At 42.5% G+C, this 26,440-nt stretch overlaps 1 protein-coding gene and 1 pseudogene across 1 annotated transcript in view; both read right to left on the minus strand.

The window, feature by feature from the left end:
• Nucleotides 1-26,440, minus strand: part of LOC133570631 (uncharacterized) — a 682,377-nt gene that overhangs the window by 315,899 nt on the left and 340,038 nt on the right. The window lies entirely within an intron of this gene.
• LOC133571225 (5S ribosomal RNA) lies at nt 22,709-22,817 on the minus strand (annotated as a pseudogene).

Consider the following 26,440-nt stretch of genomic DNA (forward strand, 5'->3'; position numbering starts at 1 on the left):
ACCACAAAGGCAAAACTATGGACAATAAACAAAAGCTTACTTGGAACGCAGGGAACTATGATATGTATTTCAGAGGTATAATCAGGTAACATTGGTGTCAAGGAGGTAATGTCGCCAGACAGACTGCCTGGCAACTGAAAGCTTAAATAATACCGACATGATTAGTGACAGGTGCGCGAGTGCAAAACTTGAGACAGGTGAAACTAATGGGTCGCTATGGTGACAAAACAGACAAGAGTGCACAAAGAGTCCAAAAACCAAACCGAACATAACCAAAACAAAAAAAGATCACACAGACATGACAACGTGAAGCTAGGCCAACACACTTCTACAACACTAAATATATCCTGTGGTGTACCTCAGGGATCAATACTAGGACCTAAATTGTTCAATCTCTATATAGATGACATTTGTAAAATTATTAAGGACTTAAAGTTAGTATTATTTGCAGATGATACAACAGTGTTTTGTTCAGGAGAGAACACACAGAAGATAATACAAATAATAACAGAAGAAATGAACACATTAAAAAGATGCTTTGACAATCTTTGAATCTCAGTAAAAGTAAAATAATGCTATTTGGTAACAGTAGAAATACAAAATACAAATAGACGGAATAGAAATTGAAAGAGTAAATGAAACCAAATGTCTAGGTATAATGGTTGATGATAAATTGAACTGGAAATGTCATGTAAAAAATATACAACATAAAGTAGCAAGAAACACGTCAATAATGAATAAAGCAAAACATGTTCTCGACCAAAAATGACTTCATATTCTCTACTGCTCACTAGTGTTACATATCTGACTTATTGTGTAGAAATATGGGAAATAACTACAAAAGTACACTTCATTCATTAACTGTATTACAAAAAAGATCAGTTATAATAATACATCATGTTGGATATAGACAACATACAAACACTTTATTTATTGTATCACAAATACCGAAATTCCACCACATAGTGAATTTGCAAACAGCTACAATGATACACAAAGCAAACTATAACCTACTAGCCAAGAATGTACAACTATTCTCTACTAAAGAGGAGAAATATAATCTTAGAAAAAAATGTAATTTAAAACATTTGTATGCATGTACAACACTTAAGACCTTCAGTATATCAGTATGTGGAATTAAATGATGGAATGGATTAAGCAAAGCAATCAAACAATGTACTAATATGATTCACTTCAAGAAACTCTTCACACTTAAAGTGTTTACAAAGTACAAAGAAGAAGATAAACATTCTCAATTTATTTCATCCATCATTCATTTTCTACATCATCTTACTCATCTCACCATATGAAATATAACTTACTTCACTCATTACTATTTATTTATTTTTATTGTGATTACTTATGGAGTATATTGTGAATACATTGAGAACAGGAAGTGAACTAAAGTTTTATCAACTGTTCCGTAAAAGAAAAGGGGTAGAATTAAATAAACACTGCTTCTTCCTACTCTTTTTCAAACATGTTGAAAAGACAAACTGGAAATTGTGATGTATCATGTTGTATGCATGCATGTGTGATGTATCATGTTGTATGCACGCATGCGTGATGTATCATGTTGTATACATGCATGTGTGATGTACCATGTAGTATGCATGCATGTGTGATGTATCATGTCGTATGCATGCATGTGTAATGTATCATGTTGTGTGCATGCATGTGTGATGTATCATGTTGTATGCATGCATGTGTGAAGTATCATGCTGTATGCATGCATGTGTGATGTATCATGTTGTATGCATGCATGTGTGATGTATCATGTTGTATGCATGCATGTGTGATGTATCATGTTGTATGCATGCATGTGTGATGCATCATGTGTGATGCATCATGTTGTATGCATGCATGTGTGATGTATCATGTTGTATGCTTGCATGTGTTATGTATCATGTTGTATGCATGCATGTGTGTACAGTTTTTTCCGTATTGGCCCTCTGAATAGGGGTCGTCACTCAGCATAAAAGGAATTACTCGCACTGCACTCTTTTGCTTGTTTTATTTGGTACTATTGCAGAAACAGTAGCAGCAGCAGCAGCAGCAGCAGCAGCAGAAGCAGGTAATAACCTACAAGTAAACATGAACATAAAACAATGTATCTATCTTGAATCATCATAATGTAAATAATAAACATGAATTCATCAACTGAACCATAATGTTGTCAACCATGATATGACATATTATCAATCACTGTGATTTTATCCTAACTTATTAATTTTAGCATTACATTTTATTATCACCATTAATTTATGTCATATAATGTTTTAAATGTGATCAGAATTATTTATAATGTCTCTATGGTTCATGGACAATCATATTAAAAAGACATAAAACACCGGCGCTCTGTTTGAGGCACACATTACACATATGAGCAGAACTACATAAAAGAACTACAAATCCCATCAGCCAAACCAGGAAGTAAAGTGCCGGTATTTTTAACTCAAACCTTCGAAATGCTGCTGGACACACGCAACGTGACAACAATCTAATCCAGCAGATTTCAATCCACACATTACTGTTAATTTTGCCAATGTTGTTCAAAGACTAAATAATGAGTGTTTGCCCTGGTTGTGACGCAGCAAGTCCGCCGCACAACAAGCGCTGCGGACACAGCGGATTTACAACAAACAGAAAAGCAAGGAAGCAGGCAAGCATGGAATTTAAACAATAATTCAGCTGATCTAACAAAGCAAAGCGGACATAACAAATGATCTTACCAGTGGGGTATGCTGGTGACGAAGCACGCTGTTTTTACAAACGAAACAATGACGCCATTTTTAAAGCTACCGACATGGTCACCTGTCAGTGGTAGCCCCGCCCATCTTAAAGTCCCAGGTAAGTCCGCCATCAATACATATACACATAACAAATACACATATTAAATCCAACACCTCCCACTTAAGTTCCTGATGTCCCATCCAAGGAACTTACACCACAATCTAGAGACCCCACTTTGTGACACACATTCAAAAATCCAGTTACAATGATTTTTTATTTTTTATTTATTTTTTTTTTTTTTTTTAAATGGAGTGTGGATGCTCATCTTCGTATATGTACTGTGTGCACTGTGTGGGCATGGTGGCAGCGATCCGCCTACACCAACCAGCCAAATAGTTTTAAGGGGTTTTGGGGCGTTGATTTGGCCAAAGGGTGGGGCAGTGACTGGAACTTTGAAGTCGCCCCGGGAGACAGCGTCATGAAGTCGCAGCTGGAGTCGAATCCTCTGCTGGGATCAGCACGATCAGCCGCCTTACATCCCTTTGCAGGATGATGGTTGACGGGAGTTGTTGATTTGTCCTGCCTTTTCTCTCAGTATTCGTCGTTGGAAGGCCAGCACAAACTTTGACATCGACGTCCCTGACGACTCCATGCCTGTCTGGTCTTGTGGCTGTAACTATGCCCAAGCGGAATTGTCCTCTCATAGCATTAGGGTCTGCGATCCAGACGATGTCTCCCTCTTTGACGTTTCTCTCCTTTGTATGCCACTTCTCACGGACAAAGAGATTTGGACCGGCTAGTTCATTCCACTTGGCCCAGAATCTGTCAACTAAATTGTGGATGTTCCTTAGCCTGCGCCAAGGGTGGGTGACTAGATCAAGTCCATCTGTGTCTCCTCCCACTGAGGATCGTCCGAGGATGAGAGAGTTGGGAGTTATGTAGTCGACTGACTCCTCTTGCTCCTGGGCGCGAGCGTCGATTGGGCGCTCATTTGTCAGGTTGGCTGCCTGAAAAATTAGAGTCTGGAACTCACCCCAGGTGAGAGAGTCTGTCGCTCCTTTCAAACTTGTTAAGGCTCTTTTTATCAATTTTACGGCAGCTTCTGCTGCTCCATTCCGGTGAGGCGCATCGGCAGGGTGGAAGCACCATGCCCAGTCTGTCCCATTCTTGGCTGCAATGTCCTCAACAGATGATGTTTGTAGACAGCGCAAGTGGTTTTGGAGCTCATTCAGAGCGGGTTTAGCCCCGATGAAGTTTGTCCCTTTGTCGGACCATAGCTTGCGTGGGTGACCTCTAAGGGCAACAAAGCGGGAGTAGGCCAGCAGAAAACTTTCTGAGGACTGGTCATCGCATACATCGGCATGGACTGCCCTTGAAGCCATGCAGCAGAAAACAATTCCCCAGACTTTCTTCCTTGCTCTCCCCTTGACTGCGTCCTTGACTTCATAGGGGCCGAATAGATCCAGGGTTGTGTACTCGAATGGGCCTGCCCTTTGCGTGCGCTCCAGCGGGAGGTCACTCATCACTTGCTGACATACTCTAGCTCTTTGCTTTCGGCAGTGGATGCAGTCATTTATAACTCTCCTGACTGCTCGACGGCCCTGTATGATCCAGGCTTTTCTTCGAGTACCTAGGAGAGTTGCTGCAATCCCCTCGTGGTTCTTCTCATGAGCCTCTTGGGCTAGTAATGTGGCCAATCTTGACTGCATAGGGATCAGAGGAATAGCAGTCTTGCCTTCATTCCAGGACTGAATTCGTCCTCCGCAGAGTAGGAGCCCCGTGACCTCATCTTTTCGGACCACGAGTCGGTCCAGAGTTTCATCCCGGAACTCAACTCCGTCCTGGGCTTCAAGGGCAAGGTAATGGAAGGCCTCTGCCCTCTCAACAGCTGTAAGACCAGGCTTTGCATTTTCATTGGCAGTGGCCTGGTGGCTGCCACCTAACCAGGCCTCCACTGCCCGCCGAGTCCAGGCAACAGTCCCACACAGCCTGGTGAGGGAGCTAAACCTCCCAGGCTCAACGAGGCGCACAAGGGCCACGGGCCGCACCCGTGGGATAGATAGAGGTGGAGTGGTCCTAGGGCCGGCAGACTCAGGAGGCTTCATTCTGCTGTCGCTCCCATTTTTCTGTCGCCTTGTGACCACGGCAGAGAATACGCGTCTTTGAAGCTTCTTGATGCTGTCTGGGGCGACCGTGGCAGCGATTTCATTTGCAGTCTTCACCGGCCACTTGCTTTCAGGCCACTTGAGGAAGTCAGGCCCGTTCTGCCACTCCGAGTCCTCGTTCAACTCCTCAGGAGTCGCTCCCCTCGTAAGGATATCGGCAATGTTTAGGTCTCCTTCAACCCACTTCCAAGCGTCCACTGGGCCGGCCTTCTGGATTTCTCCGATTCGATTTGCAAAGAAGGTCTGATATCCATAACTGTCCTTTTGGATCGCACCAAGGATCGTCTGGCTGTCTACTAGGTGTACCCAATGATCGACTGGGATGCGGCAGTGCCTCTCAAAGTACTTCCTCAAGCGAGTAGCAATTACCGCGCCACAAAGTTCAGCTTTAACTCCATCCCCCTTCTGGTCGAGAGGAGTAAGCTTGGCCTTCGACTCCACCAGCCTCACGATGACCTTACCAGGCTCGGTTTCCCAGCGAAGATAAAGCACAGCTCCGTAAGAAGCTTCGCTCCCATCAGAGAATGTAACCCCAATTGGGGGGCCTAAGGCTGCAGGGGGGGTGAGGCTCCGGTCAAATCTTATTTGGCCGAGCCTTGCATACTCCTCAAAAAGTCTGACTGCTGACTCCCGGAGTCCTGGTGACAGTGGGTCATCCCATGTGTCCTTCATCGGGCGATCTTTTCTTGCTTCTTGAAAGGACTCCCTTACGAGTATTACCCCTTTCTGTTTCGCAGGGGAGACCAGACCAATGGGGTCATAGAGGCTGGCAATTTGGCCAAGAAGCAAGCGCCGGCTCAGCGGCTCAGGAGTGCTGCTCCTAATCTCGTCCTCTTTTAAGTCAAGCCCAGTCCTCATCTTTCCCCTCTTCTTTGAGAAGTTTATTGTAGCGAGGATGCGTAGCTTGTCTGACTCGGGCTCGTACCCAACCCCGAGGGCTTTGCTATCTTCCTCTTGCATCTGATTTGGGAGGATGAGGATGTTCGGCGTGCTTGGACAGCCAAGCTGGGGACTGCTTTGGGTTCCCCCCCTACCACTTTGGCCAGAGAAGACCCAGGGTTTTAGAGAGAACCCTCCTGCCTCTAAGATCTTCTCCACACCAACAGTTGTCTCTCGTAGAGCATCAAGATCATTGTCCGACGTCAGAATGTCATCGACGTAGCAGTCTTCTTCTAAAACTCTACGTTCTTTGAGCATTGATGAGAACTGTGGCAGTTTAGCTGTCTCTCGCATTGCAACTTGGGCAATACATCCTGCTGGCTTATCGCCAATGTTCACTCGGACAACTGCAAACGTCTCTATTTCGTTCAGGGGGTCATCCCTCCACAGGAATCGATGCAGGTGGACCTCTTCATCCTTGAGCCAAACTGAGTTGTACATCTTTCGTACATCGCCCAGGGCAGCATGTTGCCCGCTTCTGAACCGTAAGAGAACTCCTTTTATTGGATTAAGTACATCTGGACCTTTGTGGAGAAGGTCATTCAGGCTCCAACCCTGAAACTCTTGGCTGCTATTCCACACTATTCTCTCAGGGGTGGAAGCAGAGTGGGGGTTCAGGGCGACCAAGTGGCTAATGTACCACTTTGGGCCCTTCCAGGAATCCATCTCTTCTTCTGATAGCTTGACAGCCGCACCTCTTCTGACCATGTCATGGATTTGTTCCCCATACGCTGCTTTCCAAGCGGGTTCTCGTCCCAGCCTGGACTCTGTCCTCCTGAAAGTAGCCTCCACGGCTCTGCGATTGTCAGGGAGAGAGGCTGGGTCTCCTCGCCAGGGATAGGCAGCTTCCCAGTGGGGTAACTGGCTGTGCTTGTCTGCTAGAACATAGGAGAGGCCATTTTTGATTTTCTCCAACTCCCTTTCTTCTCCAAGGGTCATCTCCTTTCCTCCTGGGGCACACATGCCACATTTGCAGCCCCCACATTGAGGGTCGCACGCTGCTCCGATGCTGTCCCACCTGAACCACTCTAACACTTCCTTGTTAGTTGTAGCGGTGCTGCTGAGGACTGTCTCTTTCTTTGTGAACTCGGTGTTCGAATTGCTTGAGTCCACAAGGACCTCCTCATATACTTTTGAGGCAGTTCTCATGGACCTCGCGACATGAGTGTCAGACTGGTGGAAGGTTAAATCTACCATCTCAAGGAGGTCAGGGTGGGTCCCAGCGACCGTCTTTCCAAGTGGGCCATCCCAAAGGATCAAGTCCCCTTTTCTCCTGACTGGCTGTGGGACCAGGCGACCTTCCCTGTGGCTGATGAGGAGATCGATTTTGGTGGGCCGGACCAAGTCTTCAGCAGCAACACCAGGGAAGAACCCTTGAAGTTGATGTGGTGTGGCTTTCTGGGTGACCTCTGCGATGCTCTCCAGGCCGTAACAAATGATCTTATGCACTCCCACCGTTCCCTCGGGAGTTTCTACCCTCAACCGAAGGGAGTATCTCCTGGTCATGATTGTCCTCCGCATCCCACCAACTCCATGCACAATCAATTTGATGTTCTCTCCACATAGTCCGAGACGCTTGGCTCCAGTATTTGTGATGTAATTGGTATCTGAAGCAAGGTCAATCAATGTTCCGATGAGATGGCCAGAGTTGGTAGTGACCTTGAGAAGCATCATTAGCACTGGATATTCTTTAGGTAGACTTCTATTGCTGGTGCAGATTGCTGTGGTGGTTTTGTTTGAGAAGACTTTCCTGCACTCTGTCCTCTGCTCTGGAGTTAGCGTTGCAAGAAACTCTTCCTGCTGGTTGGTTAGGCCAAGAGGCCTTTTCACTACTTTTGCTGGGACTTTACTGCCACCGTCCCTTTGAGTGGCGAACCTGGGGCAGAGCAGGTAGTGGTGAGCCTCGTCTTGCCGGCAGTCCGCTTTACTGCAGAGGAACCCTGAGTTGCAACGGCCATCATTGGGGTGAATGTTCAAGCACCTGTTGCACACACCATGGGTCCTTAGGTGAGACTTTCTTTTTGCCAGGTCCAAGTCCCTGAAGGTTTTGCAAGCAAAAAGCCTTCCAGTGTGTGTTTCGTCGCCACAGACGGAGCATTGCGATTGTGTCTTTGCTGGAGGCCCGCGTTGTCCTGCAGTGACCCTGGAGAAAGCTTTCTTCGCCCTCTTCTCTGAAGTTTCTATCGGGCGTTTCTCAGAGGGAGTATTTTCTGCAAGGCTAGTTTCCAACTGGTCCAGCTCTTCAAGAATTACCTCCTGTCTCTTTAGGAATTGAAGAAGACACTCAAAATGGTTCTGATGGGCGAAACCATTGGTGGGCACATTCTTGTGATCCACCCATTTCTCCTTTAGGAAGTTCGGTAGCTTACTCTCCAGAGACTGTGCCACCAGACGATTTTTCATAACATCCTCTTCACCCAGGATGAGAAGGTTGCTTAGGGCCCTTTCCACCGTCTGGATCAGCTCAATTGCTCTCCTAGGGTTATTTCCTTTTACAGGGGGCAGGCCTTGCACCTCACTCGCAATCATCTGGACAATCCTTGCCTTATTCCCATATCTGTTGTCCAAGCGTTGGAACATTTCCTCAGCGGACACGCAGCTGGACAGGACTAGGTCCTTCTTCACTTTCTCACCGAGGCTAGCTAGGAGATGGAACCTTGTTACACCTGCCGTCCTCAGTGGGTTCCCCAATTGCTCCAGTTCTCCCCATTCAGCCTTCCAACGGTAATAATCTGTTATGTCACCAGAAAACGTGGGGAGACGTGCGCTCTCGAGGGGGAACTGATTTCTGTAGCCGTAACCTCCAGGATACATGTCAGGGATGCCCCGGGGAGCACTCTGGGTCATCGGCGGTGTGCTAGAGGCATTTGATGTGGTTCCAGTGCTGCCACCAACTGGTCCACTAAGTGCCTGGATTCTGGCACCTGAAGCTGAGATGGTTGTTGGGAGAGGATTGGAAGGAGCAACTTGGGTGTTGCTTCCTGAAGGAAGTTCCTCTTTTAGACTGGGACCGCTAAATGGGGGCTCTGTGAGACTGACTGGGCTGTTTTTTTTTTTTTTTTTTTTTTTTTTTTTCTCTTTGTCATCCATATCTTCATCGGATGACTGCGTGCATCTTGGGTCTCGCCAGCTATCCTCCCAGTCTCTTACTCGGCGCCACAGAGCTCGGACCTTCTCCTTGAGCATCTTTGTGTTGGCATATGAGATAAGAGCATCCCAGTTCCTGCATCTTCGCTCGAGCTCATCGATCCTCTCTCTCAGGCCACATCTGGTGAGCTCAAAATCAGACCTCTTTAACTTCTTTATGTTGCAGCCCTCAACCTGATCCATCTTGGTCTCTGCACTGGAAACACATTCTCCGATGTCATCTGCTGCAAACTTAGTCCAGATTCTTTCTTGAATGAGCTCAACGGTCTCTGTGTATTTACGGAGGCACTCAGCTGTCTTCTCCGCTATGCAGGCTGCTTCTTCTTTTGCCTTGTCCTCTTCATCCTCGGTTCCGTTCACCGCATTGAGGGCTTCAGCATAGTCATCTCCTGCATCACTGACCCTCTCATAGTCCACCTCAAGGATCCTCAGCTCGTCAATCAGGGCTCTCTCTCCTAACAGTTTGACTTTGGAGGCAAGCTTATTGGCCCTCTTGGTGAAGGAGGATTGCGCAGCAGAGCGCATTCCTCTGAGGGCTTCAAGTTCCTGCGTGTCCATTTTCCTTATTCTTTATCTGACCTGGGTTTGGTTCCACCAGCAGGGTCCTTTCCCTCCAAATGGTGGTTCTCCTTTGGTCAATTGTTAGGTGGACACAGTGTTGTTTCGCTTGGAGAGTTATTTATTCCTCTTCAAGACTTAAAACTCATCGGGGGATTTGTAGGTAAATTCCAATCTCATCCAATCCGTGGTTATTACTATACAGTTTTTTCCGTATTGGCCCTCTGAATAGGGGTCGTCACTCAGCATAAAAGGAATTACTCGCACTGCACTCTTTTGCTTGTTTTATTTGGTACTATTGCAGAAACAGTAGCAGCAGCAGCAGCAGCAGCAGCAGCAGAAGCAGGTAATAACCTACAAGTAAACATGAACATAAAACAATGTATCTATCTTGAATCATCATAATGTAAATAATAAACATGAATTCATCAACTGAACCATAATGTTGTCAACCATGATATGACATATTATCAATCACTGTGATTTTATCCTAACTTATTAATTTTAGCATTACATTTTATTATCACCATTAATTTATGTCATATAATGTTTTAAATGTGATCAGAATTATTTATAATGTCTCTATGGTTCATGGACAATCATATTAAAAAGACATAAAACACCGGCGCTCTGTTTGAGGCACACATTACACATATGAGCAGAACTACATAAAAGAACTACAAATCCCATCAGCCAAACCAGGAAGTAAAGTGCCGGTATTTTTAACTCAAACCTTCGAAATGCTGCTGGACACACGCAACGTGACAACAATCTAATCCAGCAGATTTCAATCCACACATTACTGTTAATTTTGCCAATGTTGTTCAAAGACTAAATAATGAGTGTTTGCCCTGGTTGTGACGCAGCAAGTCCGCCGCACAACAAGCGCTGCGGACACAGCGGATTTACAACAAACAGAAAAGCAAGGAAGCAGGCAAGCATGGAATTTAAACAATAATTCAGCTGATCTAACAAAGCAAAGCGGACATAACAAATGATCTTACCAGTGGGGTATGCTGGTGACGAAGCACGCTGTTTTTACAAACGAAACAATGACGCCATTTTTAAAGCTACCGACATGGTCACCTGTCAGTGGTAGCCCCGCCCATCTTAAAGTCCCAGGTAAGTCCGCCATCAATACATATACACATAACAAATACACATATTAAATCCAACAATGTGTGATGTACCATGTTGTATACATGCATGTGTGATGAATTATGTTGTATGCATGCATGTGTGATGTATCATGTTGTATGCATGCATGTGTGATGTATCATGTTGTATGCTTGCATGTGTTATGTATCATGTTGTATGCTTGCATGTGTTATGTATCATGTTGTATGCATGCATGTGTGATGTATCATGTTGTATACATGCATGTGTGATGAATCATGTTGTATGCATGCATGTATGATGTATCATGTTGTATGCATGCATGTGTGATGCATCATGTTGTATGCATGCATGTGTGATATATCATGTTGTATGCATGCATGTGTGATGTATCATGTTGTATGCTTGCATGTTCCAAATAAACTCAACTCAACTAACACTTGGTGGACATTCAAGCCACAAAATGCAAATGGAGTATTGTTGGTGTATTTTGGATGGTTATAGAGGACCTCCCATTGGCTCCATTGCAAGTGGACTTTTATTTACATTTATGAGTTAGAATTAGGGCTGTGTGATATATGGAATATACTGGATATATCGTGGGTTTGTCTCTGTGCGATATAGAACATGACTATATGGTGATATTGGAGTATACGTTCTCACACAGTTGCTTTTAGCTGCAGGCATTACACTACAGGCTCTTCTCACTCTTTCTTGTCTCTCCTTCTCACAGAGACATAAAACAAGCGCACCTTCTTACATACGTCACATACTGTCACGTGTGCAACGTCATACGCTCTCACGGAGCAGACAGGTAGCGGCATGGTAACGTCAGCTGTGGTGCTAGTGGTAATACGAGAGAAAGAAGGTGCCAATCTGGTAACAAATGAAGGAATAATTAATTCCCAAGACAAACAGCAGGGGGTCCATCGTCTGGCGGTGGTTTGGCTTCAAGCAGGTAGATGTTGAACAAGTATGCGGCAAAAGCGTTGGTAAAAAAAGTAGTAGCACTGCTAATGTAGCATCATTTGAAAAGTCACCCGCTAGAGAATGAAGAGTGCTTGAAACTCTGCATGTCAACATCTCCGTTCAGTGCCACACCCACAAAATGCCCAAGCAACCATTTCCAGATCAACACCGTATGAAACAAATAGTCAACAACAGAACGAGATAACGTCCGCAGGAACCTACCACATAGCGAAGGACATACACTATTTGATTTCCTATAATGCAGCTCATTTTTATTTGACACTTATTGAAATATCGTGTGTGACATCATGCACAAAAGTGCACTTTATTTGTTTTAAACTATTGTAGTGGCGTTCTGTACAAAAAGTGCACTTTAATTTAGTATTGTTATGATATGTCATCTTAGTGACATCATGCACAAAAGTGCACTAATAGCTTGTTTTAAAATGTCTCTGACAATCTTGAACTTTCTGTTTGGAAATGACATGAATGTTTGTGCCACTGCTTAATAACTGTTTAATAAATACACTTTTGCTAAATTGACTTAGTTGTGATTTCCCTCTATGCATGAAAGTTTAAAAGTAGCATATATTAATGCAGTATGAAGAAGAATGTTTTAATGTAGACACATAGAATCATCATACTGCTGTGATTATATGCATCAAGTGTTCATTCAAGGCTAAGGCAAAATATCCACATATATATGGTGTATCGTGACATGGCCTAAACATATTCACATATATATGGTGTATCGTGACATGGACTAAACATATCCACATATATATGGTGTATCGTGACATGGCCTAAATATATCCACATATATATGGTGTATCGTGACATGGCCTAAACATATCCACATATATATGGTGTATCGTGACATGGCCTAAACATATCGACATATATATGGTGTATCGTGACCTGGCCTGAACATATCCACATATATATGGTGTATCGCAACATGGCCTAAACATTTTAACATATTAATAAAATGCCATATCGCCCAGCCCTAGTTAGAACGTGATTTTTATTTTATTTTTTTAATATATCCACCATCATGTCTTTTATAAAGATTGTGAACAATAAAAACATTCCCAAGAAGTGCAGTTCCCCTCTAAATTCCAATGATTAGATTTAAGACTTGAAGTGTATGAGCATGAAGTGATGAAGCCTACTTGGATGAGTCTTCTAAGACAAAGTGAACAGTCCAGTTGTGATGGATTGAATGCCCTGAGAATAAAATGATATGTGCTTACTTGGACTGTGATGAAGCTGTGAGGACTCAGGTGCTTTGTCTTCATGCTCTTCAGTCTTCACAGAGACAACAGTCAGTGGAAACTTGCTGACATCATCCTCCTCCTGCCCTACAACACACTCTCCCTCCTCTTCCTCTTTCATGTGTGGATCCTCCTCTTCCTCTTTAATGTGGGTGAGCTGTGGATCATCCTCTTCCTTTTTAATGTGGGTGGGCTGTGGATCGTCCTCTTCCTCTTTAATGTGAAGGGGCTGTTGAACGTCTGTTGAGTAATTAAGTAAATAAGATAAAGAGAGAATAGACATAGTTTTGGACTGACACTGTTAACACGATGACATTATTTGTGTTCTTTCGTGTGTTGTGTTAAAATAGTGTAGCAAAACAACCAATAAAAACACGGGAAATACTTCCTTTTGTCCCAGCCACTAAAATTTATTCACAAGTGAGTACAAAAACAGACTTGGAAATTTGATGAGGAGCAAGTTTTTTTTATAAGTACAAGGCAGCATTGATTGAGGCATTCTTAACTTTACACTCACTGATATAAAGTGTGTAAATATTTTATTCTGTATACGGTCTATGTCAGCTAAACTTTATCTCTAAACTTAACCATAATTTGTGGTGTAGAATGACGTCTGGAACTCAAGATAGTTCCACATGACTGGGAACGCCACCGACGGATAATCCTTGATATTACTCAACAAATCTTTAGGGATCTATTCCGTTTCATAATTAGATTTTTTTCTCGTATCTGCTTTTCGCAGGAAGATCTAGGCCAGGGTTGTTTAAACTAATTTTAGATGGGGGGGACCACATGGAGGAATATCTACTCCAAGTTGGCCGGACTGGTAAAATTACGGCAAGATAACGTAAAAATAAAGACAACTGCAGATTGTTTTCTTTGTTTAAAAATAGAACAAACACATTCTGAAAATGTACAAATCATGTTGTTTTTTTTTACATCCAATAGTATTCTATCTTTAGTTGTCCTTTTTTACACTTTCAGAATCAATTATGTGATAATGTTCATCAGTCAACTCATTGGTGTTCATTTTCAATCTATCAAGATAAATAAATAATATCAAAATCAAATTACAGGATGTTATTGATGTAGTTTGCTCATTTTCCCCGACTGGTGCGCTAACATCATGTGTTTTAGTTGTGTTTTACATATGTAGCATCATCTACAAAGATACAAAGAATTGCTATTGCGACATCTAGAGGACACATTTAGAACAGCAGTTTCTTTCATTAAAAAATTTCGACTCATTTTTGTACTTAGCAAACTCATACTGTCTCATTCACACACTGATGGCGGGATCTGCCATGCAAGGCGCTTACCACGACCCATCAGGAGCAAGGGTGAAGTGTCCTGCTCAAGGACACAACAGACGTGACTAGGTTGGTAAAAGGTGGGGATTGAACCTGGAACCCTCAGGCACGGCCACTCTACCAACCGCGCCACTAGCCTTCCACCATTGACCTGCCTACTAGCCTTCCACCATCGACCTGCCTGCTAGCCTTCCACCATCAACCTGCCTACCAGCCTTCCCCCATCGGCCTGCCTGCTAGCCTTCCATCATCGACCTGCCTGCTAGCCTTCCACCATCGGCCTGCCTGCTAGTCTTCGACCATCGACCTGCCTCCTAGCCTACCACCATCGACCTGCCTGCTAGCCTCCCACCATCAACCTGCCTACCAGCCTTCCCCCATCGGCCTGCCTGCTAGCCTTCCATCATCGACCTGCCTCCTAGTCTTCCACCATTGACCTGCCTGCTAGCCTTCCACCATCAACCTGCCTACCAGCCTTCCCCCATCGGCCTGCCTGCTAGCCTTCCAACATCGACCTGCCTGCTAGCCTTCCACCATCGACCTGCCTCCTAGCCTTCCACCATCAACCTGCCTACCAGCCTTCCCCCATCGGCCTGCCTGCTAGCCTTCCATCATCGACCTGCCTGCTAGCCTTTCACCATCGGCCTGCCTGCTAGCCTTCCACCATCGACCTGCCTGCTAGGCTTCCACCATCGACCTGCCTACTAGCCTTCCATCGACCTGCTGTTTGCCTCCAGCCATTGGCTTTGTCTACGGGCTTCCACCCGTCGGCCTTGGTTGCTAGTCTTTAGCCCTGTCTGCTAACATCTTCAAAAGTGGTAAAACAAGTGGAACTTCTCCTCTCACTATGTCACAAATTATTATATTGTGTTTTATACTTTTGTGTGGTTTTACTGGTGTCCCAAATGGGTCTGGTCACCCCCACTCACGAGCTATGCTACTTCAAGATGCACAGTTTGACATATTTGATAATTTGACATTTCATCATAGTGGCAGCTACAAAATAACCTCGGCCTTATCTCAGTTGAAGATTTCTGTGACTTTGGACAAAACAAAATGGCTGCATACTATGGTAGAGTCCATTCATTCTTATTTGTTTCCTTGTTTTGAGAGATCACGTCAACATTACTGCATCCTCCCCTATTGTGAGCACTTACTTTCACAGATTAAAGACCGACTCAAAAGATGGTAACTTTAAGCGCAAATGTTTAGTTATATTATTGTTATTGCTCTCAGGAAATGTTGAGACTAATCCAGGCCCTGATACACCTACACAATGTTTTACACCTGCAGATTTTAAAACGAGATCTGGTCTTGGGATTATTCATATCAATGTTCGGAGTTTACTCCATAAACTGGATATGATAAAGATCTGGATAAACTCAACAAATGTTGATATTGTAGTCTTATCTGAAACTTGGCTTAAACAATCTGTGCTTGATAAAGATATTTATAATGTCTATCGTACTGACCGACAAAGAAAAGGTGGTGGAGTGGCCATATATATTAAGCAGAGGTTTGATGTTAAATTAGTGCTCTCTGAAGCAGTAAGTAAAGAACTTGAACTGTTAGCACTTGAAATTGAATTAGCTAGAAATCACCACATTATGGTAGTGGGGTGTTATAGGCCTCTATCTGCCCCTAGTAATTCCCTATCTACTCTTGTGAAACTTCTGTCTCAACTGAAATACATGGAAATAGTGATTTGAACTGGGACTGGCTCACATCTGTGTCTGACTCTTTGAAAGCACAGTGTGAATCTCTAAATTTAACACAATTAATTAACTCAGCTACAAGACCTAATCCTAAATGCCCTCAAAAAGCTACACTCATTGACTTCTCTGCCTTCTCTTCGGTGCAATAACCCATTCCACCAACCACCCTGTTTTTTTTTTGTTTGTTTTTTCATGTATATATTCATTTTTTCTAGCATGCACACATCGCACTGTATGAAATGGCCTCAATCTCGTTACCTTGCGTAATGACAATAAAGCTGATTCTGATTCTGATTCTGATTAATTCTAACAAATATGCCCTTCAAATGTGTTGCATCTGGTGTTTTCCCTAATGATGTGAGTGATCATTGTGTGATTGCAGTAGTGCGAGACACAAGACTTCCTAAAAGAAAGCCTCGTCTTCTTGAAAAATATAATATGAAATTATTTGAGACGCAAGCTTTTTTACATGACTTGCATCTTTTTAATTGTGATAGAATTGCTCTTTTTGATAATGTTGAACTGGCTTGGAAATATTTTCACAAAAACTTCTTGAGTATAGTGAACAAACATGCCCCATTTAGAAAATGTAGGGTTAAAGGACGTGACAATCAGTGGTTTACATCGGACCTGTCAAATGTATTGCATGAGCGTAATGCTGCTTGGGCCAGGGCACGCAAGTCAGGGTTAGAAGCAGATTGGTTGAATTTTAGACATTTCAGAAATCAATTTACCTCTCTCCTTCGGAAAGTCAAATCAGAATTTTATTTCTCCACAACAACTGAAAACCTCAAACACCCAAAGAAGTTTTGGAAAATCATCAAATCTTTGTCCGCCTGCTGTAATTCAGTCAATCTCCCACCTAGTATACTTGTTGATGGTGTCAGAGTAAGTGACAGAAGAGAAATGGGTAGTCATTATAATAATCATTTTATTAACTCTGGTTTTCTCTATTATTCTGACAACTTTACTGAAGTTCCGCTAACTCCGGAAAGAACCGTTGAAAATACCCAGGTTTTTAACTTTACACCCTTTACCACAACAGAGGTCATGAGGGCTCTATAACAACTTAAACCTAGAAAGACAGCTGGCTCAGATAAGTTGGAGCCGCTCTTTTTAAAGTTGGCAGCTGAAATTATAGCTGGACCACTGACTCACATTTTTAACTTTACTCGAATTTCAAATGAAATCCCCTTGGATTGGAAATCTGCCCTTGTAATCCCCCTATTAAAAGGAGGTGACCATAGTAATCTAAATGATTACAGACCGATCTCTAAACTCTCTGTTCTGGCAAAAGTGCTCGAATCCCTTATCAGTGAACAGATAAAAAGACTTTTTGGACACCAACTTTATTCTGTCACCTTTTCAGTCATGTTTTGGCAGAAATCACAGTACTGTTACTGCTGCTATGAAGTTTATAAATGATTTAACTTAAGCTCTTGACAAGAGGCAGTGCTGTCTGTCCCTCTTTATTGACTTTTCAAAGGCATTTGATACTGTTGATCATGTCATTTTAATCAAACGTCTTGCAGCTATTGGTTTTTCTCAGCAAGCAGTTGGATGGTTTGCAAATGACCTCACAAGTAGAACTCAGGCTGTTCAGATAGAAGGTTCCTTCTCGGACATACTGCAAGTGAAAAAGGGTGTCCCTCAAGGTTCTGTGTTGGGCCCATTATTAATTAATAATTAATAATCTTGGACAGAATATTCCGAACTCAACTTTCCATTCCTACGCTGATGATACTGTCATATACTGCACAGCACCCACTCCTGCTGAGGCCTTTAAAAATCTACAACATGCATTTGACAGAGTACAAGAACAACTTTGCTATCTTCAACTGCTTTTAAATGCAGAGAAAACAAAGTGTATGTTCTTTACCACATCAAAAATTGTAAGAGCAGCACTGTGTGAGAACATTTGAACAAGAAATGGGCAACACATTTTGTTAGTATCTGCTTTTAAATAGTTAGGATTTTTAATTGATGACCACTTGAGTTTTGAGGAGCACATTCAGTATGTTGTAAAAAAAAACCTGAAACTTTTACTGGGATTTTATTATAGAAACAAGTCTTGCTTTTCTTTTCCTGTGAAACAGAAATTGGTGGAAACAACCTTTTTACCTGTTATTGACTATGGAGATGTGTTGTACATGAATGCTACTGCTGGTTGTCTCCACAAGCTGGATAGTGTGTACCACAGAGCACTGAGATTCATCACCAACTTACTCACCATTGTGTGTTATACTCAATGGTTAACTTACTCACCATTGTGTGTTATACTCAATGGTTAACTTACTCACCATTGTGTGCTATACTCAATAATTAACTGGACATTTTTATGTGCTTGACGCCTCAATCATTGGTATGTGTTCATCTACAAAACCATTCTGGGTATCACCCCATCTTATCTGTCTTGTCTTTTAACAAAGAAACAAGGAAGTCACAATCTTTTTTCAATGAATGTTCTGCAATTTGTTGTCCCCAAAGTAAGAACTGAACTGGGCAAGAAAGCATTTAGGTTTTCAGCAGCGAAGGCTTGGAATAACCTACAATCCAATATTCAACTTCAAACCCTCGTTACATTGAAGGAGTTTAAAGCTTCTGTGAAAGGATTGCAGTCTACCTTGTCTGTATGCACATGTGTTATGTCAGCAAGTTTTAATGTTGTACATATGATGTTTTATGTGTTGTTTACTGTTTTAATGTAACCTTGCTGCTGCCCTCTTGGCCAGGTCTCCCTTGGAAAATAAATATTTGATTTCAATGGGATTTTACCTGGTTAAATAAAGAAACAAAACAAACAAACAAACAAAAACAGCTGTTTATTTGAAGTCTTAAAGAAGTCAACTATGTGTGCAGTGCAAGGTGAAATGCAGTTATGTCATCTTCTTGTCAATAACACACACATCAATCTTTTGCATGTTGTTGCTTCCTTATTTGTCATTATTCAAAGCTGATTTTAATGTGTAGCAGCGGCAGCTGAACTCAATGTGACAATGTGTCATAGTTACGTCAGTCAGCTGGAATTAAAAATACAAATAGTTGTGTCGTTAGTCCAGATTCATCACGGTCCTGATGGACGACATAATTAGGAACCAGTACTAAAAAAAAATGGTAGTTGGTATACATCCCTAATCTTCACCACTAAACCTTTGAAATATGCTGACATATGTGCTGCTAAAGGTAAATAAACAGTAGCCATATTGAATGTTTGCCTTCATTTGACCACGTGAGGTAAGGAGGACGGCCTCTAGGTCACATGGTTACACCCCAGCAATTACACTGTTGATGATTGATGAGCATTCATTTTTAAATGGTGGTGTTAAAAAGCAAGTATATCTCCATCTTTAGTCATAAATGTGGTCCCCGGATGAACATGTGTCACAAACATTGTATTAGATGATATGTGGATGTTGTGCTTACTTGGACTGTGATGAAGCTGTGAGGACTCAGGTGCTTTGTCTTCATGCTCTTCAGTCTTCACAGAGACAACAGTCAGTGGAAACTTGCTGACATCATCCTCCTCCTGCCCTACAAAACACTCTCCCTCCTCTTCCTCTTTCAAATGTGAGGGCTGTGGATCCTCTGAAGTGAAACTGTCCCCCTGCAGATGAGGGAGACATTCTTCTTGGTGTCCAATCAGCTGATGGATGTCTACAGGACACAAACAAATCACATTTGAACTCCTACATGCTAAATATTAAATCGTACATGAAATATAGGGCTGTGGCTATTGAAAATGTCATTAATCAAGTGTTCTACTGGAAATGTTTTCGATTAATTGAGTAACTGGATAAAACTTAGTGTTGCTTGGTTAAAGACAAATTTAAGCGACTTTAAGACAATTCACTTAATAATGAACAGCCAATTGGTTTGAGATGGTATGAGATCAAGATGTCATCTTTAGATCAGGCTTTGTTTTTTCCACAATCACTGCCACATTAAAAAGTTAAAGTACCAATGATTGTCACACACACACTAGGTTTGACCTGATTGTTCTCTGCATTTGACCCATTAACCTTGATCACCCCCTGGGAGGTGAGGAGAGCAGTGAGCAGCAGCGGTGCAATAACTTTTATGGTGATTTAACTTCCACTTCCAACCCTTGATGCTGAGTGCCAAGCAGGGAGGTAATGGGTCCCATTTTTATAGTCTTTGGTATGACTCAGTCGGGGTTTGAACTCACAACCTAGTAGTCAGCATGCACACTACATCGAGTCGGTCAATGTAGTAGGTGTTGTAGTAGGTCAAGGGTCGGACACCCGCGGCTCCAAAGCCGCATGCGGCTCTTTGATCACTCTGATGCGGCTCAGCTGCATACTTGCTGACCCTCCCGATTTTTCCGGGAGACTTCCGGATTTCAGTGTCTCTCCCGGAGCAAACATTCCCCGATTTTCACCCGGACAAAAACATTGAGGGCGTGCCGTGATGGCACTGCCTTTAGCGTCCTCTACAACCTGTCGTCGCGTCCACTTTTTCACCATACTATCTGCGTGCCGGCCCAGTCACATGTTGTATGCGGCCTCTGCTTACACACGTAAGTGACTGCAAGGCATACTTGGTCAACAGCCATACAGGTCACACTGAGGGTGGCCGTATAAAACAACTTTAACACTGTTACTTATATGTGCCACACTGTGAACCCGCACCAAACAAGAATGACAAACACATTTCGGGAGAACATCCGCACTGTAACACAACATAAACACAACAGAACAAATACCCAGAATCCTATGCAGCCCTAACTCTTCCGGGCTACATTGTACACCCCCGCTACCACCAAACCCCACCCACCTCAACCGACACACGTATTGTATTTGTTCTGTTGTGTTTATGTTGTGTTACAATGCGGATGTTCTCCCGAAATGTGTTTGTCATTCTTGTTTGGTGTGGGTTCACAGTGTGGCGCATATTTGTAACAGTGTTAAAGTTGTTTATATAGCCACCCTCAGTGTGAACTGTATGGCTGTTGACCAAGTATGCATTGCAGTCACTCATGTGTGTCTGCAGAGGCCGCATACAACATGTAACTGGGCTGGCACGCTGCATGTACAAATGGTTGTAGAGGGCGCTAAAGGCAGTGCCATCACGGCACGCCCTTATTACTGTTGTTAGGGTGAATATCAGCAGACATTCGTGAGAAAAGTTACCCTGGAATTCGGGAGTCTCCCGGAAAAATCGGGAGGGTTGGCAAGTGTGATGCTGTCAAGCAGCATTCATATCAAACTTGCGGGCCGCACTAACATTACATTTTCATATTAAGGTACGGGCCGCGTGTCTGAGACCCCTGGTTTATACATAGCACAAAGCAAAAATAAACTTTGTATGCAGTGTTATTTCATTTTAAATTTCAAAAGAGTTTTGTGGCTCCCATTGTTTTCTTTAATTTGTGAAACGGGTCAAAATGGCTCTTTGAGTGGTAAAGGTTGCCGACCCCTGTAGTAGGTTAATGTAGCAGGTGTTGTAGTAGGTTAATGGCTGCACCAATATGAAGGAAATAACAGGTCAGTATAGCTTTTACACACATAAATAACTTGTCAAACCTGCCAGCTAGCAGGCTAGGTTTACAGCGTCGGTTACCATGGTAACTGACTCTGACTTTGTCTTACCTCTCTTATTTATATACTCAGGAGTTTGCACTTAACCTGCTCTCTGGAATATTCCCCCGGTGACTGTGTGAGTTTTGTGTAAACATGTTGATACACTTTGTTACAAACTGAGAGGAACATCAACCTCTCATAAATATTGTGTGTCTGAAGATCCTCACATGACAATTCATCTTCCTATAGACAATCTATTGAAGAAAAGTGTTCATAATAAATATAAAGTTAGTAAAGATGTGAGAGTAAGAAGTAAACAAACCTGTTGTGTGTAACACAACTTGATGTTTTTCATGTTGTCGCTCCTTCTCCTCTTTTGTTGGACAAAGTTCCTCCTCGTACTCTGCTATGGTTCTTTCGCACATTTTCACACAATCACAACACTTTACACTCACACTTGATCTCTGCTTAGCGATGTGTTTTCATCTCTCTTTGTTAGCAGCTAACAAGCTAAGCTAACTAGCAAGCTAAGCTAGCTCGAGAAGCATCAAAGTGCGCTCAGACTAATATACAAACAGTTATTATGACTCTATTGAAGAGTGTAATAAAGGACATATATGTGTACATGGACGCACAGATTAAGAACACTGAACTGTGACGACTGCAATAACGTCTTCACCGTCAGACGCCATCTTGCTTTATCCTCGCCCTGTTTGCTTCGCTCGCAGTCTTATCAGATCTCGCGAGAGAAACAAGTACAAACCAGCTCTTTTCCAGATCTCGCGAGAGTAACAAGTAACCAGCTCTTCCCCCCCACCTCCGGTGAAAATAAAAATGCACTTTTGCATTTTCAAAAACAAAGACATACAACTTATTTTGGTAAATAAACAGTAGCTTATATGACCCCTTTAAATGATAAGTTGGCTGATCAGAGCGAGACGAGTCGTGGCTCCTCAGCTTCATGCAGGACGGAGTGGTAGGAGGCGTGGGCGAGGTTGACTGACTGCAAAAGACCACACCATTATTTTTAAATCAATCTAAATATTGCTCTAGTTGGTATTTGTGTTTTAAATCATGTTGTAAAGGTTTGTACTTTCAACTGTAGTTGTAAATATTAAGTGGAATTGTATTATAATAACCGAATATATTCCCTTATTTTGGAATAGTTGCAATTAAAGCAATACATGAATCACAACAGCTGTAGTCTCAGCACTTTGTAGCGCCCTCTGGCGTGAGTGTAAAAGCTTACAGCACCTGGTATTCCCAGGCGGTCTCCCATCCAAGTACTAACCAGGCCCGACCCTGCTTAGCTTCCGAGATCGGACGTGTTCAGGGTAGTATGGCCGTAAGCCGAAAGACGAAGTAAAACTAATATTTTTAAATATAACTTTAATAGACGGGATGGGAGACAATTGTTATTTATCTCAGAGCCTGGTGCGCATGCGTACACTAATGTGCTTTTTCTGGCTGTGTGATTGTCTTCCTTTGCTACGGCGGTCAAGTTGCTTTCTGTTGGCCGGAAACAGTTTGTCAGCACTGGGACCTGAAAAATACTCCTGACTTAAAATACTCATACATAAAAAAAAAGAAAAAAAAAAAAGAGCAAACAGGTGAAAGTAACGAGAAAAAGTTGCAATTTTGACTCTTATAACACAAGGTGTTTTTTTTCCTTTAAAGCTGTCATTGCTCAAAAAATAATAATGAATCAAAATAATGTTGTAATGAATTATTGACCTATTGAAGGCTCCAATTACTGCACATTAAATATTCCACTTTGAAATATTTGTTGGGGGAAATATGACATATTTTGTGTGTTTGCATGTAAAAGGCAACATTTTCTTTGACAAAAATAGCATAAAATATAAAATATATTAACGTATAATTGACGGATAGATCTGCAGTTGATATAAAAGTTTATAGGTTTAAAGTTAAAAAAATAAAAATAGCGTATGATGTTGTGGGAGGGGCGTGGTCCACTCGTCACCTGTGGGCGGGGCATGTGCAGGAGCCAGCTGTGAAGCAGATGCCAGGTGAGTGGATATCTCAGCTGGAACGAGTTATCTAATCACCTGTCTCTTTATTAGCAGCGCTGGTGACCGCAGGGAGGGAGCTGAAAAGCCAGAGGAGGAAAGAGGAAAGACTTTTGGAGAATTGAAGAAGGAAAAAGACTTTGTAACATTGAAAAATAAAACATTGTAACCTTGGCAACAAGCCTGGCCACAGTCTGTCGGTCCTGACAAGAACCCTGCGACACAGAATTGTCACAGATGTATTTTTAACACTTTTATAAGTGGGGCTCTGAAGATTTCAGTAGGATTTTGTTTATTAAAAAGTTTATTTGCTCAAAATATAATGATGAATCAAAATCAATGTTGACCTAAAGAAAGCTCCAATTAGTTCACATCAAATAGTCCACTTTGAAATATTTAATAGGGGTGGAAATGTTGCATATTTTGTGTGTTTGCCATAAAAAAACAAGTTTTCTACCACAAAAAGGGTATAAAACAAAAACAAACAAAAATAAATTAATAGAAATGAATAATTGATGGAGAGATCTGAAGTTAATCTAGAAATGTATGGATTAAGGGTAAAAAAAAAAGTGAAGTGTGACTTCCTAAAAACTGTCTTAGCTCAAAATATAATAATAAATCAAAATCAATGTTGTTATGAACTATTGACCTATTTAAGGCTCCAATTACTTCACAAAATGTTCCCCTTTGAAATACTTTTCGGGGTAATTTGTTATGACCTGTAACGCCAGGTCATATTCTGGTCTTTGTTATTATTTCTCCTTAGTTGAGTGTTCTTTTCTGTTCCAGCGCTCCCTTTGTTGCCACAGACACTCATTTAAAGGAGCCATATGTAATAATGTGGCCAGAAATGGTACTGCAATCACAGTCAAAATTCTGACTGAGGTTGCCAGATGCGCAGCCGAATCCAGCTCGATGGACTGGGCTACTCCATTTTACACAGAAATATGGCTATTTTCAGGAAGAAGAACGTCATGCCTGCGTACAATATCACAACAAATGGCAATCACATTGTTATTGTCAGTACTATCAGAAGACAAAGACTAAAACAATGGTTGTACTAGTGAAAATAATTACAGCAGGGGTCTCAATTTCAATTTACCTGGGGGCCACTGGATGCAGAAACATGCACTTTTTAATGAATTCACTTTCTTTGAATGGCTTTCCCGCCCTAGCAACATACTTGCCAAACCTCCCGATTTTTCCGGGAAACTCCCGAATTTCAATGCCCCTCCCGACAATCTCCCGGGGCAACCATTCTCCCAAATTTCTCCAGATTTTCACCCGGACAACAATGTTAAGGGCGTGCCGTGATGGCACTGCCTTTAGCGTCCTCTACAACCTGTCGTCGCGTCCGCTTTTTCACCATACAAACAGCGTGCCGGCCCAGTCACATGTTGAATGAGGCTTCTGCAGACACACGTAAGTGACTGCAAGACATACTTGATCAACAGCCATACAGGTCACGCTGAGGGTGGCTGTATAAACAACTTTATCACTGTTACAAATATGCGCCACACTGTGAACCCACACCAAACAAGAATGACAAACACATTTCGGGAGAACATCCGCACCGTAACACAACATAAACACAACAGAACAAATGCCCAGAACACCTTGCAGCCCTAACTCGGGGCAGGGCGGGGCTTGGTGGTAGCGGGGGTGTGTATTGTAGCCCGGAAGAGTTAGGGCTGCATGGGATTCTGGGTACTTGTTCTGTTGTGTTTATGTTGTGTTACGGTGCGGATGTTCTCCCGAAATGTGTTTGTCATTCTTGTTTGGTGTGGGTTCAGTGTGGCGCATATTTGTAACAGTGTTAAACTTGTTTATACGGCCACCCTCAGTGTGACCTGTGTGGCTGTTGATCAAGTATGTCTTGTAGTCACTTACGTGTGTCTACAGAAGCCAAATTGTGGTCCTTGGAGCTCAACACACTACAACTTTTTGAATAATTAATGGGGCTCTTTGAATTTGTATTTTTGTTTGCTATCACTGGTAGGTGCAAGAAAAGACAGAGTCAGAGTCTCCTAAGCTGGTAGTGGCAAACGGGCGGAGGCCCTGTGGAGTAAAACAGCTATTTCTGTGCCACAGGTCCATCTCTATAGGGATGTGGTTGCCTAAAGGATCATGCTGCAGCAATTGCATTATGTTCATGGCTGCTTGCTCAACTTATTTACTGGCCAATTTCAAATATTATATTATTATATATAATATATGCATGCCACAAAACAATTCATTCTCTGCTAGTGGTGTTCAGCATTTTACCTAACACAAGTGTTCTGTTTTTGTGTTGTTGTTCAGGCCTCCGCCACTGAGGATGCAGAAAGGGACATTGCCCTCACAGTTATGAGATATACATAATGTGTGGAGATGGCGATAGGCAGCCAGAGGATGTGGGAGTTGTTATCGTAGGCTTTAAAGTCCTGAGCAACGTGGACATTGTCATCATGAGGGTCATAATGATATTTGGCCTCATTTATGCCCTTGATCTAAGCTTTGCAGACAACCTCAAGTACACATTTGAGTTTTTCCAGAAGATCCTAATGAACCTGGATGGGCACAAGCTGAACACAAAGATACAGCAGCTGGAAATCAAGTTGTTTGCATGAGAGGTGAACACTTGTTGACAAACTTCATCATCGGATCTTTATTTTTGTTTTTGCCTTCATTTTCACCCATTTAAGACAATATGACCTACAACATTTTCAACTTGAGAATTGGACTCAGAATGGACTAAGTTACAGGGAAGAAGAGTGAAGTGCTGAAGTACACAATCAACATATGAAATGCAGTCATGGGGAGTGGAGAGAGATGACTTTAGGGTTTAGACTGGATCAACTTTACCTCCACATTTGATCTCTGAGTGTGACGACCCTCCACACTTCTCTCCTCCGTTTCATCACTCAACTCAGGATAAATGGATTGAGTTCCATTCAAGATTTTG

Source organism: Nerophis lumbriciformis, linkage group LG28 (genome assembly GCF_033978685.3).
Source record: "Nerophis lumbriciformis linkage group LG28, RoL_Nlum_v2.1, whole genome shotgun sequence".
Taxonomy (NCBI): domain Eukaryota; kingdom Metazoa; phylum Chordata; class Actinopteri; order Syngnathiformes; family Syngnathidae; genus Nerophis; species Nerophis lumbriciformis.